This window comes from Hemitrygon akajei, chromosome 3 (genome assembly GCF_048418815.1).
Source record: "Hemitrygon akajei chromosome 3, sHemAka1.3, whole genome shotgun sequence".
Classification (NCBI taxonomy): Eukaryota; Metazoa; Chordata; class Chondrichthyes; order Myliobatiformes; family Dasyatidae; genus Hemitrygon; species Hemitrygon akajei.
In genome coordinates, this window is record NC_133126.1 from 37,740,230 (window position 1) to 37,759,728 (window position 19,499).

Below are 19,499 nucleotides of genomic sequence, written 5' to 3' on the forward strand. Positions count from 1 at the left end.
TCAGACTTCAAACTATACGTTAATACTCTGAAAACTTCCCATAACCAGAAAGCTGTAAAGACCGTACAAATCTGTCAATGTTTTGGGTTATCTCTGTAAATGTTTCTGTTTTGTGACTCCTTTTAGATATAGTTCCTTCTGTCCAACAGTATTTAGAGTGGATTTTCTGTTTATTTGTATATGTATATTTAAAGTTAATAGTTATATATTTGTTGCTGCTTATGTGTGATTCTCTGGCTTTGTTAGCATATGTCTAGTGTTTCTGTTTTTGTTTGTGTTCAATAAAAATAAAAAAAAGTTTAAAAAAAAATCATGCTCACCAGACACTCAATTACATCATGGTCATAAGATAGTCACAAAATACCCACGGGGGATGTAACATTGTAATATTCAAGATGATTGTCGATGCCTAACTTGTTGAAGTAGTGAAATCCTGTCATTTTCACTCCCTGCTATTTCTGGTATCTCCAATCCTGAATGCTTGAAATGGCAACACATAAAACAGTTCCGAATTGTCGTATTGTTTATTTCACACCAAATATCAGTATTTCACAACAAAAATCACTGCTTTTTGACCACAAGCGCACGCAACTGACGCTATTGAAAAACTGTTTGCTCTGAGCACTGAGTAGTGTTTAACAGCCACAGTAAGTACACGTGATTTAGAAACTGCCCCAATTAAGTGGCATAGTGTCCCAAATAAACAAAGGGAATACCAGCTATTTTCTCGATTAATTTTTGTTCTTTTAGAGCTGTCCCAAATAAGCAGCTGCCCAGTTTAACTGTTGGCCCAATTAACTGGGAATCTGTTGTACTGGTAACATCAGTTTAACTTTGCATTGCCGTGGAGATTGTAAGCTGCAAGTGTGTTTGATAAAACAAGAAAACGATCTCAGCTTTCTTGAGCTTATGCAGCTGCTTGTATATGATGGAAACCAAGAAAAATAGGGGCTCTGCTCGTGGGCTGGGTGAATTTGCACCCTCCGCGGAGTTTACCATTAGTTCTACATGTTATAGTTAATGGCCGGCCTATGCCACTTAAAAAATGAGACAACTCAAGAGATAGATGCACTATTAGAACCTAAAATTCAGGTTACGTGCCATGTAAACACAGCTTTGCACTTTGATTGGTTTGACTGGAGTGTGACTGTGTTCAAAGACAGTTTCCTTGTAGTATGAGAAGTCTGTGGCTCCTAAATACATTATTCATGTGGCTGCAGCCAGTGGTGGTGGGACTTACAAAGCAGACACATTGTGGTGTTGTTCCTCTACAAATAATTTCCTAAGAGTTTCTTCCATTCCACCCTTGAAAATAAGCATTAAAAGGATTTTTATTGAATGTCAAATGAAGTCACAGTGATAGAGAGAGATGTACATTAGGAAATTTATACCTTGGTTTTCCCTCCTGCATTTATTTCTGTCCACATTTCCCCCACTGTATAAATTTACCATGTTCCTCTCTATAGAAAATAACTTCATCTGTTCCTCATCACTGCAAGCTATCAAGCCTTGGTCACACAGAGTCCACACTCCAACACTCTCCCTTCCCCCAGCTAGCTCTGGAACACTTCTTCACATATTCTCCGTTCTGACCCTCAGCCGAGAGCCCCCACAGGATTAAGACCACCCTCATATGCCCCATTCAAAGACCTTACTGAATACATCCCATCTCCTTCCCTTTATTCCATTGTCCACAGTCCTCTCCTACCAAAGCTCCTCTTCCGTCTATCATCTCCCAGCCTCTCATGTTTACCCTCACTCCCTGTCCTCCCCCTCTCACCTGGATTCAACTATCACCCATCAGCTCGTGCTGCTCTCCTTCCCCCACCCTCCTATTCTGGCTTCTGCTTTTTTTCCTTCCAGTCCCGATGAAGGGTCTTGGCCCAAAATGTCAACTGTTCATTTCCCTCCATAGATCAGAATCAGAATCAGGTTTAATATCATCAGCACGTTGTGAAATTTGTTGTCTTTGCAGCAGCGGTAAATTATATTTCATAATAATAGAGAAAATAAATTATGAATTAAGTATATATATATATAAATAGTTAAATAAGTAGTGCAAATATTGAATTAAAAAGTAATGAGGTAGTGCTTATGAGTTCAATATCCATTTAGAGATTGAATGGTAGAGGGGAAGAATCTGTTCCTGAATTATTGAGTGTGTGTCTTCAGGCTTCTGCTGTTGTTGTTGTTGTTGTTGTTGTTGTTCGTCCTTCGGCGTCGAAGACGACCACGACTTCTGTCAGGTGGAGGGTTTGTGACTGTGGGTCCGGAGGTGACTGGTGAGGCCAATCTGGGCCCTGAAAGTTGGGACACATGAGGGTAGGTGCTGCAGTGGAAGTGGAGGTAGTTCGCGCCTTGCATGCGGCGCGTTTCCTCAGAGCCTCTGCGGTGCATCTGATTTCTGCTGCATACGCTCCTTTAGTGGTCCTGCTCCACCAGGTTGGGCGGTCTAGAGCAAGCGATTCCCAGTGGCTGGGATTGATGTTGAGGTCTTTGAGGGACACTTTGAGGCAGTCTTTGAAACGTTTCTTCTGCCCTCCAACTGAGCGCTTGCCCTGGCTCAGCTCTCCATACAGCAGCTGTTTTGGTAGTCGACTGTCAGACATCCTGACGACATGGCCAACCCATCTGGCTTGGGCTTTCTGTAGGAGGGTGTAGACGCTGTGGGTGCTAGCCCGCTCCAGGACCTCCGTGTCTGGGACTTAGTCCTGCTATTGTACGTGGAGAAGTCTGCGGAGGCAGCTCAAGTGGAAGTGGTTGAGCTGTTTAGCGTGTCTGCTGTAGACAGTCCAGGTCTCGCTGGCATAGAGGAGGGTGGTGAGAACCACTGCTCGGTAGACTTCAGCTTGGTGGTAAGGCTGAGTGCTCTCTGCTCCCATACATTCTCACGGAGTCTCCCAAAGGCGGCACTGGCTTTGGCAATTCTGTTGCTGATCTCTGCATCTATGTTCACCACTCGTGATAGAGTACTGCCCAGTAGCTTCTGCCCCATTACTGTGATGTGTGGTTCCTGGTAGGGCTTTACGGGGCAGGCTGGTACATAACTTCGGTCTTTTTGGTGCTGATTTTAAGCCCAAAGTTGTCACAGGCTCATGAGAGGCAGTCCATTTCTCGCTGCATCTTCTGCTCTGTGCTGGCGTTGAGGGTGCAATCATCAGCGAATAAGAGGTCTCTGACGACGGTCTCCTTTACCTTTGTAACAGCCTGTAGACGCCGGAGGTTGAATAGCCCACCGCCAGTCCTGTATCTGATGTGTATACCATCCTGACAATCGTGGAAGGCATCAGTCAGCATAGCAGAGAAGACCATGCTAAAGAGTGTAGGGGCGAGAACGCATCCTTGGTTCACACTGTTCGTCACTGGGAAGGCTTCTGACTCGTCACCATCATCCAAAACTTTCACCATCATGCCATCGTGGAACTGCCGAACAATCGTGATGAACCTGCTAGGGCAGCCAAACTTCTCCATTATCTTCCATAAGCCATCTCTGCTGACCGTATCAAATGCCTTGGTCAGATCAACGAAGGTCATAAAGAGGTCGCTGTGCTGCTCTTGACATTTTTCCTGGAGTTGGCGTGCAGCAAATATCATGTCGACAGTTCCACGCTCTGCACGGAAGCCACACTGGCTTTCTGGGAGGAGACCTTGCTCAAGGTGTTGGAGAAGGCGATTAAGCAGGACGCGAGCCAAGATCTTCCCAGCCATGGACAGGAGGGAGATGCCTCGGTGATTGTCGCAAGACTGGTGGTTGCCTTTCCTCTTGTAGATGTGGACTATACTGGCATCTTTCAACTGTTGTGGGACCTTTCCTTTGTTCCACATAGTCTGGAAGAGCTCAGTCAGCTTCTACATCATGAATGGGCCTCCTGCTTTGTAGACTTCAGCAGGGATTGCATCTGATCCTGGTGCTTTGCTACAAGAAAGCTGCCTGATGGCTTTTCTGACTTCTTCTTCTGTGGGGAGGTTGAATTATTGAGTGTGTGTCTTCAGGCTTCTGCACCTGCTTCCTGATAGTAGCAATGAGAGCAAGGCATGGCCTAGGTGACGGGGGGTCCTGAATGATGACCGGCACCTTTTTGAGGCATCACTCTTTGAAGATGTCCTGTATACTACGGAGGCCAGTGCTCACGATGGAGCTGACTGTTTACAACTTCCTGCAGCTTACTTCAATCCCACGCAGCAGCATCTTCCCCCCTCCCCATACTAGATGGTGAATCAGCCAGTTAGAATGCTCTCCACAGTACATCTGTAGAAATTTTCAAGTTTTTTTGGTGACATACCAAATCTTCTCAAACTCCTAATGAAATATAGCCCCTGTTGTGCCGTCCTCATAGTTGCATCAATCTGTTGGGTCCAGGTCTGATCCTCAGAAATATTGAGAACTGGGAACTTGAAATTGCTCATTCTTTTCATTTCTGATCCCTCTGTGAGGACCGGTGTATGTTCCCTCATCTTACCCTTTCTGAAGTCCACAATCAGTTCTTCGGTCTTACTGACGTTGAGTGCAAGGTTGTTGCTGTGACACCACTCAACTAGCTAATATAGCTCGCTCCTGTGTGCCCTGAGATTCTGCCAACAATGGTTGTATCATCAGCAGATTTAGAGATGGAATTTGAGCTGTGTCTTGCCACACAGTCATGGGTGTAGAGAGAGTAGAGCAGTGGGATAAGCACACTGAGGTGCGCCAGTATTGATTGCCAGTGAGGTGCCTGTTCTGTTGAATTCCTCCAACACTTTGTGTGAGGTGATCCAGACTTCCAGCTTCTGCTGTTTCTCTTGTGTCTGAATATAGGCCAAGATTTGAGATGACTCCATCACACTCCCGCAGTAAGGTGCCCTTGCTGTCTGGTGAGCCTTACTTTAAACAATCTCTGAGCTGTCATAACTTCCTCTCACATTCTTTGCCCAGTTGATTTTTTTCTGCACGTTTGGGCTGGGGCTGCCTAGTGGCAGTAAAAAACTCCTGAATGGAGGATTATCCTTGTGGGCTCTTTGTACTCTGCCTTCATACTCTAGGTTAAGATTCGAATGGTGTTACAGGAAAGATATCGACATGGATAGCGGAATGGCTGACAGGCTGGAGCAGTGAGTGGGAATAAACAGAACCTTTGTTGGTTGGCTGCCAGTGACTAGTGGTGTTCCTCAGGGGTCAGTACTGGGACCGCTGATTTAGATAATGGAATTGATGGCTTTGTGGCAATGTTTGCTGTTGATATGAAGATAGGTGGAGGGGTAGGTAGTGCTGAGGAAGCAATGTGATTGCAGCAGGACTTGGACAATTAGAAGAATGGGCAAAAATGTGGCAGATGGAATACAGTATTGGGAAATGGAACAAACAATAGAGCGGACTGTTATCTAAATGAGGAGAAAGCTCAGACATCAGAGGTGCAGAGTGGCCTAGGTGTCCTTGTGTAAGACTCCCAGGAGGTTAATTTACAGGTTGAGTCTGTGGTAAAGAAGGCAAATGCAATGTTGGCATTTATTTCAAAGGGAACAGAATATAAAAGCAAGGAGATAATGTGGAGCCTTAATAAGAAACTAGTTAGGCCACACTTATTGTCAACAGTTTTGGGCCCTGTATCTCAGAATGAATGTGTTGTCATTGGAGAGAGTCTGGAGGAAGTTCACAAGGATGATTCTGGGAATGAAGGGGTTAACATATGAGGAGTGTTTGGCAGCTTTGGGCCTGTACTCACTGGAATTCAGAAGAATGCGGGGTGATCTCATTGAAACCTACTGAATGTTGAAAGGAATAGATAAGGTAGATGTGGAGAGGATGTTTCCAGTGGTGAGGATATCCGGAACTAGAAAGCACAGCCTCAAAATCGAGGGGCAATCCTTTAGAACAGAGTGACGCACTATCAATAACTCCAAAAGACTGGAAGTAGAGTAAATACTGAAAGGTTTTTATTAGCAGTAAAATGGACCACGTCCATGCCGGGTGACTGCCCTGGACTGTGGGAGGAGCAGTGCCCCAATCGCCTTTATACAGGGGTCTGTGGGAGGAGCCACAGGAGCAGTCAGCAGAGGGGCGTGTCCAGACAGATATACAAGGTTTACCACACAGAGGCAAGGAGGAATTTTTTTTTAGCTAAAATAGTAAATCTGTGGAATGCTCTGCCACAGACTGCGGCAGAGGCCAAGTTTGTGGGTATATTTAAAGCAGAAGCTGATCATTGCCTGGTTGGTCAGGGCATCAAAGGATATGGCGAGAACACAGGTGTGTGGGGTTGAGTGGGATCCGGGATCGGCCATGATGGAATGGCAGAGCCGACTTGATGGGCTGAATGGCCTAATTCTGATCCTACGTCTTATGGTCTAACATTGTTCATGGTGCTTTACATATGCAGGTAAGGGAGCTAACCCCCATCCATGGCCCCTTTCCTGAAGCGCTACAGATTCTTCTGCTTGGTATCTTCATGATGAACATGCCTGAGACTGACCTAGCAACGAGAATAAACTTGTCCGTCCTCTCTGGAGCAGGCTTGAAGAGCATCGCTGGACCTTTTGCAAATGCCTTCTTTCTCCCTTTAACCTTCATGATTCCCTGGAACCCGAGGGCTGCTGTATGTAAATGTTATCTGGTCGGTGGAGTCTTGACACTTGATCTGTGGTTATAGCTGGGTAGCATGAACTCAAGGTCTAAATGGAGACATGGCTCAGGCCTCTGGACTCACCTGCTTCAGAACCAAAAGGTATTGAAAGGGATTTCAAACCCATTGCTTTTAAAATAAAATCTAATATGCCAATGTTAACACCACCTTTCAGTGATGGCTCTAATATCACACCCTTTTCCTTTTTTTTGGAGATCAGTCAGCTTAATTTGATATGGTTTAAGTAAATACTTATTTAAGTCAAATCAGCTCAAATTGGTTCACCTAATGAATACTTTTGAGCAACGCTGATCTGTAGAACTTTAATTACATTGATTTTTTTTCTAAAGTCACAATGGAATCAGGCTGCAATATAATTGTTATGGTTTTAGTGTTATCCCATTTACCTTCCTAATTAGGACTGAATTAAATCTTCAGAAGTGATCGACAGCTTTGTTGAACCCCATAAACGAAATCCATTTTGGATGTTATCCAGGGCATTTATGGTGCCAGAAATAAACTGTCTTGAGTTCCATCATGGAAACCAAAACAGACACAAGAGGACACAAGAGTCCAAGAAAAAGAAAAGTAGCTATAAATGTTGATCAAAGCTCCAGCAATTGAGCTGGTTTGAAAGAGAGCGATAAATTAGAAGAAAGGAGAAACGGTAAGGCTGGTAGTGTGTGGGGATGACATTCCAGAGTGAGATCGTATTAATGTGATTATACTTCTGGTGGGTGGGGTATGTTCCTAATGAGGCCAAAATAGCAGAGAGGTTATTTGTCAATAGACATTTCTGTCTATGTCTACTAAGAAATCTAAATTCATCTCATGTAAATTAAACAATTTGAATACAAACTTCATTTAATTATGGTATTAGGAAGAGTTAAAATTAATCCTGACATTTTTTGTCATGGCCTTATGTCGGCCCCCCATTGTATTTTAACATCTTTTGAGAAGGAGTCAGCAGAAATTAAATGAAAAAGCTATTAGAGGATTACATTCTTAGCAGCTTGAACTCAGCAACGTTATCATTTCTCTAGCAGTAAGAATGAGTTCTACAGGATATAGAAAGAGCAACAATGGATAATGTGGCATCACAGTCCCAACGTAGTGTGTATTCCACCAATGTACTTCCTATTATAAGACCATACAACAGAGGAGCAGAATTAGGCCATTCAGTCCATTGAGTCTAATCCACCAATCAATCATAGCTGTTTTATTTTCACTCTCAACCACATTCTCTCACCTTCTCTCCATAACCTTTCCCTCCATACCCTTACTAATCAAAGACCTATCAACTTCTGCTTTAAATATTCCCAATGGCTTAGCCTCCACTGCTAAATGTGGCAATGAATTCCACAGATGTGCCACCCACTGGCTAAAGAAATTCCTCCTCATCTCTGTTCTAAAGGGATGTTCTTTTCTTCTAGATTCTCCCACTACTGGAAACACCCTCTCCACATCCACTCTGTTGAGGCCTTTCAATCTTTTATAGGTTTCAATGAGATCCCCACCTCATTCTTCTGAACTCCAGGGAGTACAGGCCCAGAGTCTTCAAATGCCACTTATACATTAACCCTTTCATTTCTGGGATCATTCTTGTAAATCTCCTCTGGACTCTTTCCAACACTAACGCATCCATTCTTAGATATGGGGCTCAAAACTACTCACAATAACTCCAAATTCAGTCCGACCAATGCCTTATAAAACCTCAGCACCACATCCTTGCTTTTTTATTCTTGTCCTCTTGCAATCAATGCTAATGTTAACCTTTGGGGAATCCTGCACTAAGACTCCCAAACTCCTTTGCACATCTGATTTCTGAATTCACTTTTCATTTAGAAAATAGCCTCTGCCTTTATTTCTTCTATCAAATACTGACATACACTTCACAAGACCCCTACTTCCAAATGCTACTTCTTTGCCCATTTTCCTAATCTGCACAAGTCCTTCTGCAGACTCTTTGCTTCCTCAGAACCACCTGCCCCTCCACCTACCTTTGTATCATCCACAAACCTGGCCACAAAGCCATCAATTCCATCATCCAGATCACTAATGTATAACGTGAAAAGTAGGAGAGTCCACATTAACCCCTGTGGAACACCATTTGGCACCCGCAGCCAACCAGTAGAGATCCCTTCACTCCTACACTTTGCTTCCTGCCAGTCAGCCAATGTTCTGTATTTGCTAATATATTTCCAGTAATACTATGGACTTCTATCTTGTTTAGATAGATAGATAGATAGATAGATAGATAGATAGATACTTTATTCATCCCCATGGGGAAATTCAACTTTTTTTTCCAATGTCCCATACACTTGTTGTAGCAAAACTAATTACATACAATACTTAACTCAGTAAAAAATATGATATGCATCTAAATCACTATCTCAAAAAGCATTAATAATAGCTTTTAAAAAGTTCTTAAGTCCTGGCGGTTGAATTGTAAAGCCTAATGGCATTGGGGAGTATTGACCTCTTCATCCTGTCCGAGGAGCATTGCATCGATAGTAACCTGTCGCTGAAACTGCTTCTCTGTCTCTGGATGGTGCTATGTAGAGGATGTTCAGAGTTTTTCATAATTGTATAATTCCATAGCCTCCTGTGTGGCACTTTGTCAAATGCCTTCAGTAAATCTAAGTAAACAATATCCACTGACCCTTTGTCTATCTTCCTTCTTATTTCCTTAAAGAATTCCAACAGATTTGCCAGGTAAGGTGTCCCTTTAAGGTCACCATATTGTATTATGTGCCTCGAAGTACCCTGAAAGCTCATTTGTTATAATGGACTCAACGTGATGTCAGAGTAACTGGCCTATAATTCCCTGCATTTTGCCTCCCTCCCTTCTTAAAGAGTAAAGTATAAAGGGATCACTTTCTCCAACAATCAGATTTCTGACTATCAACCAAAACCCATGAGGTGAGAGCTTAGTTTATGCAGCAGAGAATTTGATGCCTAATGTTAGACTTTCAGTCAGATTAGAATGCCAAGTTTTACTTAAAAATACTAGGCCAATTCATAAATATTGCAAGAATTTTGTCTCATGGGAAACCTTCTCAATGTGTGCAGTTCTACTCAGTTTACATTTGCAATTTTTATGACATGCAAGAAATGTCCTTCGGGTTTCAATAAAGGAAAATGTTTTAATGCAAAGTTTTATTACACTATTTTTAAAGTCTTGGATTTTTTTCTATTTTAATGTGTCATAAAACAGAAGGAGAGATGAATTTGGTATGTTAAATGCTGATACTTTTAATTCATATATTATATTCCCTAGGTGCAAGTGTACAACTTGAAAATAATAGAAGCAATATTGGAATAAAAGCTATTAGAAAGTTATAGATAATGTAAACAGACATATGTAAGTCAATGAATGACATTTCTATGTAGATATTATGCTGAGAATCTCTCTCTATAGGGACGATATATAGCAACGTAGAATCACTTAAAGGTTTAAAATGCTAGCAGCAATTTTTCTTCTTCATATCCTCTAAGTGTGTACTTAGAAACTTCTGTGAAAGAGCCCTGTTTAGCAATACATCTGTAGAATCTTCAAATTGACTGCCAAATGTACATGTACTCTCTGCAAATGATTAGACATGGCCTTACTCTGCAATTTGTCTCTTCTTCTACTTCTTGCGCCCTTCACTCCTGGTGGAGTCGTCGGGGCGCCATCATGCCAAGCTTTGCACCAGTCTGTTCCATCTGTCGTGGTTGCGTGCCAGAGCCTGGGTCACCGCAAATGTTTCCCCTGTCCATTCTTTAATGTTGTCCATCCATCTTTTCCTCTGTCTGCCTCTCCTTCTTTTCCCCTCCACAGTTCCTTGTAGAATAGTTTTTGCAAGGCCACTGGATCTTGTTACGTGACCGTACCATCTCAGCTTTCTTTTCTTCACCATTGTGAGAAGGTCTTCATGGGAGCCAATGTGGTGCTGGATGGTCTTGTGGACCTGCTCGTTTGTGATGTGGTCCAAGTATGAGATGCCCAAGATGTTGCGATAGCATCTAATTTCCAATACCTGTATCTTCCTCTGTAGCTCTGCTGTGAGGGTCCATGTCTCACATGCGTACAGGAAGATGGAGAATACCAATGCACGCAGGAATCTGATCTTGTACTTCATGGTGATGTTGCTGTCCCTCCATATTGCTTTGAGTTTGGATAGTGCAGTCATTGTTCGTGCGGTTCTCACCAGGACTTCTGGTCTTGATCCTTCATCACTGATGATATTCCCCAGGTATTTGAACTGCTGCACTGTCTCAAGTTTCTGACTATGGACTGAGAGGTCTGTTGTGATGGCACCATAGGCATTTGCCATGAGCTTGGTTTTCTCGGCACTTCCATTCCAATCTGTGTGGAGGCTCTGTCAAGATGGCTGACCAGGTTAGCCAGTTCGTCCTCTTTTCCTGCAAGTCCATCAATGTCGTCAGCAAATCTTAGGTTTGTGATGTTCCTCCCTCCGATGCTGACCTTACCCACGTGAGCTTCAAGGGCAACACTCATGTTCTGTTCCAGGAAGACGTTGAAGAGAGTGGGGGAGAGGAGGCAGCTCTGATGGACTCCTACAGAGGTATGGAACCACTCCCTGATGGTGCCTTGAGTGAATACTGTACTGGTTGCCTTGGCGTAAAGCTGATGGATTGTATGAATCAGCTTCTACCCCATGTTGAATTTCTTCATGGTGGCCCATAAGACATCATGCCAGACTCTGTCAAACACCTTCTTGAAGTCTATGAAGATGTGGTAGAACTCTCTCTGGTGCTGGAATGCCAAGGTGGGCAGAAATGCACAAAATGATTGGGGGGATCTCATCGGCCCCTCATGCAATGACACCTCCAATGAGAGGGGACTACGCCTGCTGGAATTTGCCAGTTTTAACAACATGGTGCTGTCGAACACACTTGGAGAGCACAAAGCATCCCAAAGATGGACCTGGCATGCCCCCAATGGTCAACGTCACCAGATTGACTACATCCTGATGCAAAGACGGCACAGATCTGGTGTGAACAGACCGAAGACCAGAACATTCCCAGGAGCAAACGTGGGCAGTGACCATGACCTTGTCATGATGAACATCAGAGTGCACTTGAGGAGAATCAACAAGCCAAAAAACAGCCGGCTGAGATTAGACCTTGAGAAACTGAAAGACCCCGCCATCTCTGAAGAACTTCAGGCAGCAGTTGGGGGGAAGTTTGCACCAATCCTCCTCCTTGATGGAAACCTGGAGACCACAAATAACTTTATCACAGTGATGACGGAAACAGCAACCAAGATTCTGGGGAAAAGCCATCGCAAGTCTAAACCATGGGTCACTAACAAGATACTAGATACATGTGACACAAGAAGGAAATTAAAGAAAGATAAAAATTCTGCAGAGGGAAGAACAGAATATAGGAAAAGTCAACAAGGAAATCAGGAGGGATATGAAGGAAGCAAAGCAAAGATGGATAGCTGAACAATGTGTGGACATTGAAGACAGCCTCTCCAACAACAACACAAAGAAGGCATTCCAACTGGTGAAAGATCTTATCAAAGAAAAAGAAGCTGAAGTGAACTCTATCTAAGACAAAAATGTCTCACAGAAGAAAAGGAAATAACGGAAAGATGGACAGAGTACTGTTCAGAACTGTACAACTACCAGAGCAAAGGGGATCCAAGCATGCAGAATGTACAGGAATCTTCTAGTGAGGGTGACTATCCAATCATGCGTGAAGAAGTTGAAGCCGCAATATAGTCACTGAAGTGCAGGAAGTCAGCAGGAGTTGACAACATCCCTGCTGAACTGCTGAAGCATGGAGGAGAGGCCATAAGATCTGGCAGACAGGTGAATGGCCGACACCTTGGACTCAGTCACTGATCATTGTGCTTCCCAAGAAAGGCAATCTCCAACTTTGCCAGAATTACCGTACCATCAGTCTGATCAGCCATGTAAGCAAGGTAATGCTCAGAATCATCTTGAACAGACTGAGACCTCAGGCAGAAGACATCGTTGCCGAGGAACAAGCAGGCTTCTGTAAGCGCAGAAGCACCACCGAGAGGATTTTCAACCTTCGCACCCTCTGTGAGAAACACTTTCAGCTCCAGAGAGAGTTCTGCAATTTGTACCAGAGGATAAATGCTGGTCTAAGATTTGCAATCGCAATAGTCTTTTCTAACACGATTTCACTAGTTTACAAGAATTTGAAAGCTGATGGAATTTATTCAGTTGCTGGTGAAAACTTTTTTTTCCCTTATTGAACCTTCAAGTAACCTTTTAATGCAAATAAAATTTCTATGCAGGATAGAGGAATCTATTTACAAAATGGCCACAAATAAATTTTCCACCCCATGTTCTTAAGAATTCTTTGTGAAGTGCCTTGCTCTGCTCAGAGTAGCAGAGTTGTACATTATCTATTGTCTCTATAGAGTTGTACAGCACAGAATTAGACACTTTGGTGGTTCCATAAGAGTGGAGCCACAGGTGGCCAAGGAGCTGAAGAAGACTTTTACAATGCTGACCTTGAGTATAAAAATTGGGAGGTTGCGTGGTGATTGGTGAGGATTTTCTTGGAGCACTGCATTCAGTTTTAAAGATTCAATTAAGATTTGTTTATCATGTGTACATCAAAATATTGAAACATACAATGAAATGCAACGAACACAAAATGCTTGAAATGAACCGTTGACATTTCGGGCTGAGACCCTTCTTCAGGACTGGAAAGGAAGGGGAAGATGCCAGAATACAAAGAGTGGGAGAGGGAAAGAAGGCTAGCCAGAAGGGATAGGTGAAGCCAGGTGGTAGGAAAGGTAAACAGCAGGAGATGAAGGAATCTTATGGGAGTGGAGAGTGGATTATCGGAGAAAGGGAAGGAGGAGGGCATTAGGCAGAGGTGATAGGCATGTGAGAAGAAGCCAGAGAAGTTAAGAGGGAAATTGCTTTTACCAAAAGAGAAATTGATATTCATGCGATCAGGCTGGAGGCTACCCAGACAGAATTTAAGGTGTTGCTGCTCCATCCTGAGGCTGGCTCCACAGAGCAGAAGCGGAGGCTATGGACTGACAGTTAGAATGGGAATGGGAATTAGAATTAAAATGTTGAGCCATCGGGAAGATCCACTTTTGGAGGATGGAGCAGAGGCGCTTGATGAAGCGGTTCCCCATCTTACGATGAGTCTCACCATCGGGAGCACTGGATACAATAGACAACCCCAGCTTATTTGCAGGTGAAGTGTTGTCTCACCTGGAAGGACCGTTTAGGGCCCTGAATGGAGGTGAGGGAAGAGCTGAATGGACAGTTGTAGCCCTTTGGCCACTTGCAGGGATAAATGCCAGGAAGGAGGTTAGTTGGGAGGGATGAATGGACAAGGGAATCATGGAGGGGTCAACCCCTGTGGAAAGAGGAGAGCGGGTGGGGGAGATAACGCTGTGTTTGGTGGTAGGATCCTTTTGTAGATGCTGGAGGTTGTGGAGGATGACGTGTTGGATGCAGAGGCTCATGCGGTGGTAGGTAAGGACATGAGGCACTCTATCATTGTTTAGGCAGTGGGGAGACCGGGTGAGTGCAAACGTCCAGGATATGGAGGAGATGCGGATGAGGGCAGGATGGTTTTGCATCAATGACAAGCACAGTCCAAGAATTGTCGCCATCATTGCATGTCCATACTCACTAACCTGAGCCCGTAAGTCTTTGGAATATGGGAGGAAACTGGAGCACCCAGAGGAAACCCATGCCATCTATGGAAGAGCATGCACACTCCTTACAGACAGTGGTAGGAATCGAACCCCAATCAGTGATCACTGGCCTTGTAAAGCTATTGTGCTAACCACTACACCACCATGCCGCCCTGGTCATCCTCCCATAAGAAAGATGCTTATTAAACTGTTAAGAGTGTAGACAATATTTACAAGGAGTGTGTCAAGATCTGAAGGACCTACTTATGGTCAGGCTGAGGCTTTGTTCCTTGGAATGTTGAATTCAAAGATGATCTTAATATAATCATGAAGGAGTGTAGATAGGGTGAATGCATGCAGCTTTCTTCTAGAACTAGAAGACCTACGTTGAAGGTGAGAGGGGAAAGATTTTGTAGCCCTTTAATCTATATTAATCCCATTTACCTGAGTTAGGTCTGTAGCCTTCAGTGTCTTGGTGATTCAAATATTTTCTAGATGCTTCACGGATGTTAGGCACATTCATCTTAGATCAGCAGGCATCACAAGTTGTCTGCCTTCATCTGGTTCCCTAGACAGACCTATCTTCTCCAGTGTTATGGTCAATTCTGTATACATTCATATCTCTTTTGCAAACCTTCAATCTGGGTAGTGATCTACTAGTTTGGACCTTGTCATATGAGTGCTCTCCTACTTGATGTCCTTGGGGAAGATCCATTGCCTTCCACTGCAATGTATGGAGTGTGAGCGCAGAAGCTGTATGTAATTTAGATTCTGAAGCCAAATGTCATTAAGACAATGAAAATTTCAGGGATCCCAGAGTTGAGCGTTCCATTCTCGCTGAAGACTTGCCCACTAGAGGGCAGAGAAAGTATGGATTACAGATCTGTAAGCAGAATTCCGAGATTCTGAAGTAAATTTCTAGGTAGACAATACAACCCTAACCTACAGGAGAAAAGAGCTTAGCAACGATCAATAACGTACATTCACACAACTTCCAACAAGGCAGGCAAGGTCATAATACCAAGTCTGATGTGAAAAATTGAAACTAGTTGCTAAATATTATGAGAGCACGAGAATAATTAACAAAAGAAAGGCAATTGTTTACCTGGTGAATGCAATGAGCCGAAATGAGGCTGAACGAAACAGATCCAATAATTACTTTTGAAAGGGAATTAGATATATAATGGTCTTTGCAGGGCTATGGCGTAGAGCAGGGAATATGGGAGTAATTGTGCGATGACTTTAAAGAATCAGCTCAGGCCAGCCAATTGCTGTACAACTCACTGAAGTTCCGTCTGTGATACCTTATTTACCGATATACACATTAAACTACGTTCAGCAGACCTGCGTGTGGGGCTGGTCAATTTTTTTGCCAGGCCAACCAACAGCAATAATTTTTTTCTCCTGCATGGACCAAGGAGTTATTAGCACACATTCAATTTCTGCAATTTTCAATCTTTACGGATAGTGGAGTTTATGGAGGAAAATGACAAAAAGAGGAAGAGAGGATGGCAGAGTGGAGGGAGGATTATTCAGGGATGAGAGGGAATCTGGGGAAAGGTTAATGAACAGTTGTGAGCAATGAACTGACCAGTGAGATATCAGTTGGGGTGATTATTGGTGCATAGCAAATCCAGAGATGTAAAGTCAGAGATGGCTATCTGGATGGAAAAATCTTTGGATTAGTGGGTAGGTGTATAGCAAGATAGTTGAGACGTGACGGTTTTTGTTGAGGAAGGTGATCAGTTGAGAGCAGGTAGAAGAACTGATCATCAAGGAAGATTAGTAGCATGGTGTTTAAATGGTGTTTATCCTTTAAATACTTCTGACTTAAAAGTCTATGTTATTAATCAAATGAAGGGACCAAACATTGTTATGGAACTTGTTGATAATCCAAAGATATTAGAGAAAGCAAGTTTCCTTGGAGCAGAGAAAGTCAAGTGTAAACCTTACAACAGTGTCCAAAATTACAAGGGGCATAGATAGTGTAACAAGGGTGTCTAAGACCAGAGGGCATGGATTTATTGTAAGCTGAAGAGTAAGAAGTTTATGTGGGATCTGAGGAGGTCATTTTTCACCTGGAGGGAGGTTGCAGTCTGGAACACATTAGCTGAGAAGGTAGTACTTCTCTGGACAAGAGTTTGAATCTCCAAGGTATAGTAGGCTATGGATCAACGGTTGGAAAATAGGGTTAGTATGGGCAGATACATGATGGACTGAAAGGCCTGTTTCAAGCAAGATGGTGCTGGTGACCCACAGCGACATGTTGTGAGCAGCTTACAAAACTGCTAAATATACTTTTACTGAACTACTCTCGCTACAATCTGCAGAATGTAATTTCCCTTTAAGGAATGTACTTTTGAACCGTTTTAACTAACTGGTGATTTTACAGTCTTCTGCAAGACTTGGTGGACTTAGCTCTCAAGAATGCAGGTACAGCATCTTTAAGCAGATGAAGGTGTATCACCATGGCCGAAAGAAGTGGAGGAGGGAGGAGTTCAAGCCAGGCTAAAACACTAGGGTATGAAACTTGCTTTACATCGTGTTAGCAAATGTACAGCCACTGAAAAACAAGATTGAGGACCTCAGCGCAAGATCGCTGTGGCAGAGATATGGCTCGCTCCTGATATGCTGGGTACGTTGGTAAGATCTGTGGGCTTCTCGATACACAGGATGGACTGGACTGCTGATTTGGAGAAGGCAAAATGTGAGGTTTGTGCTTCATAATAAAGTCTTTGTGTGTTCGGGTGCAATGGCCTTGTCGCACTTTTCTTCCTCCATACTGGAGCATCTAATAATTAAGTGCCAACTGTTCTACTTAACAAGAGATTTTTCCTCCATGATCCTGATTGCAGTGTACATGCTGCCAAAGGCTGATGTTAAGGAGGCAGTTGGGGTAATGAGTGCTGCCATCAGCAAACAGGAGACAGCCTACCCTGACGCTTTTCAGATAATTGTCGGGAACTTCATTCTTGTTGGCTAGTTTGAAGAAATCTCCGCCAAATATTCATCAACATATCACCTGTAGCACCAGGTGATCCCAACACACTCAACCACTTCTATACCACAATTAGGAATGCCCACTATTCCATGTCTAGACAGCATTTCAGGAAATCTGATCATCTGGCTGTCCTCCTCTTACCTGTTTACAGGCAGAAGCTAAAGCATAAGGCTCCAGAAATAAGGACAACAAAGACGTGGTGATGGGAGATATAGGAGCGGCTAAGAATTGCTTCCAATTGGTGGATTGGGTTGTGTTCAAAGACTCATTAGAGGATCAAATACACCACAGTTGTCATGGACATTATAAAAATAGTAGACAAGTGTATCCCCACAAGATCATTCAGAATATTCCCCGACGTTTGCCCTCGATGCACAATGAGATCCACAACGTGATGAGGGCCAGATTAGGTAACGTGCCTGAACAACCGGCGTCTTGCCGCACTCACCTCAATAACAAGCAAACCCTGCCTCGTGCAGCTGGATCCTGGACTTGCTGTCAGATTGCCAGCAGGTTGTAAGAGTGGGCTCCCTCTCCTCCAACCCTCTGACTCTCAATACAGGAGCCCCTCAGGGCTGTGTCCTAAACCCCCTCCTTTACTCCCTGTATACCCATGACTGTGTCACCACCCACAGCTCCAATCTGCTAATTAAATTTGCTGATGACACTACGTTGATTGGTCTATTCTCAAACAATAACTACAGGGAAGAAGTAATCTCTCTGACACAGTAGTGTCAAGAAAACAACCTCTCCCTCAATGTCGCAAAAACAAAGGAGCTGGTTGTGGATTACAGGAGGAATGGAGACGGGCTAACCCATATTCATACTAAGAACTTTCTACAGGGGCACAATTGGAAGCATCTTGACTGGCTGTATCACTGCCTGGTATGGGAACTGTACCTCCCTTAATCGCAGGACTCTGCAGAGAGTGGTGCGGACAGCCCAGCTCATCTGTAGTTGTGAACTTCCCATGATTCAGGACATTTACAAGGACAGGTGTGTAAAAAGGGCCTTTATTTCATTTTGTATTTGCAGTTTATTGCCTTTTGCACATTGGCTGTTTGTCTGTCCTGTTGGATGTGGGATTTTATTGATTCTATTGTGTTTTTTTGCATTTACTGTGAATGCCCACAAGAAAATGAATTCCAGGGTAGTATATGGTGCATAGTTGTACTTTGATAATAAATTTACTTTGAACATTAAATTTAGTTTCTGTGCTATATGTCTCTGTAACAATGTGTCTCATACCAAATAGTAGAGCAGGCACTAAGTGCTGAAAGACCTCCTCCTTTTGATTTTTCATATGTTGTTATCTGAACCACAATGACTTCACATTAGAAAAAATGTCCCTCTGTGGGGTCGTTATCATTTCAATTATGTCTCTAGAGAGTGAAGAGGGTGTTTTGATCTCATTACTGAACCCTTGAACACAAACTTATAGGATCATTTCAGAATGTGTCTCTAAGCCAGGCTGGAGTGGACATTGTTCACAGGACATGTTCAACCTTCTTTGTTTTAAATGGCTATTTTTGGTATGCTTTGAACAATCAGCAAAGGAAGATGTAATTGTGATACAGATTGGCCACAAATTGAGACAGAGGCTGGTAGGTGATAGGTGGAACCAGATGAGGGCAGAGGATGGGGAAGGTGAACAAAGAGAAGAAAATTAGGTCTAGGATGACAGTGTATGGTAGGAGAATACCTAAGGGTGTAGATTACCTGGAAATGGAAAATTCAAGACTCCTACCCTTGGTTTGTAAGCTACCCATGCGGAATATGAGATGTCATTCTCTCAGTCTGCATCTGGTCTCTTTGTAGTATTGGAGAAGGCTTAGGACAGACAGGTTGGGTAAAAGTGGGAAGGAGAGTTGAAATGACAAGGAATAGGAAGCCTGAAGTGTGCATTGAGGACAGAACACAGGTGTTCAGCAAAATAGCCCTCTCCTTTCATCCTACCAATCTCCTCATACAACACATCATCCTCTGCCTTTTCTGCCAGCTCCACTGTGACCATCCAACTACCAATTGTAATCTTCCACTGTCCCCACCCCACTCCTTACTGCTTTCCACAAAGACCACTCCCTTTGTGACTCCCTAGTCTCTTCATCCCTCCCCACCCTTCCCTTCCCATCCCCCAGCACTTTCTTCTGAATCCATAGGAGAAAAAACACTTGGCCTTTCAACTTCTTTCTCATCACCATGCGGGTACATAGACTGACTTTCCAAGTGAGGCAGAGGTTTACTGTGTGAC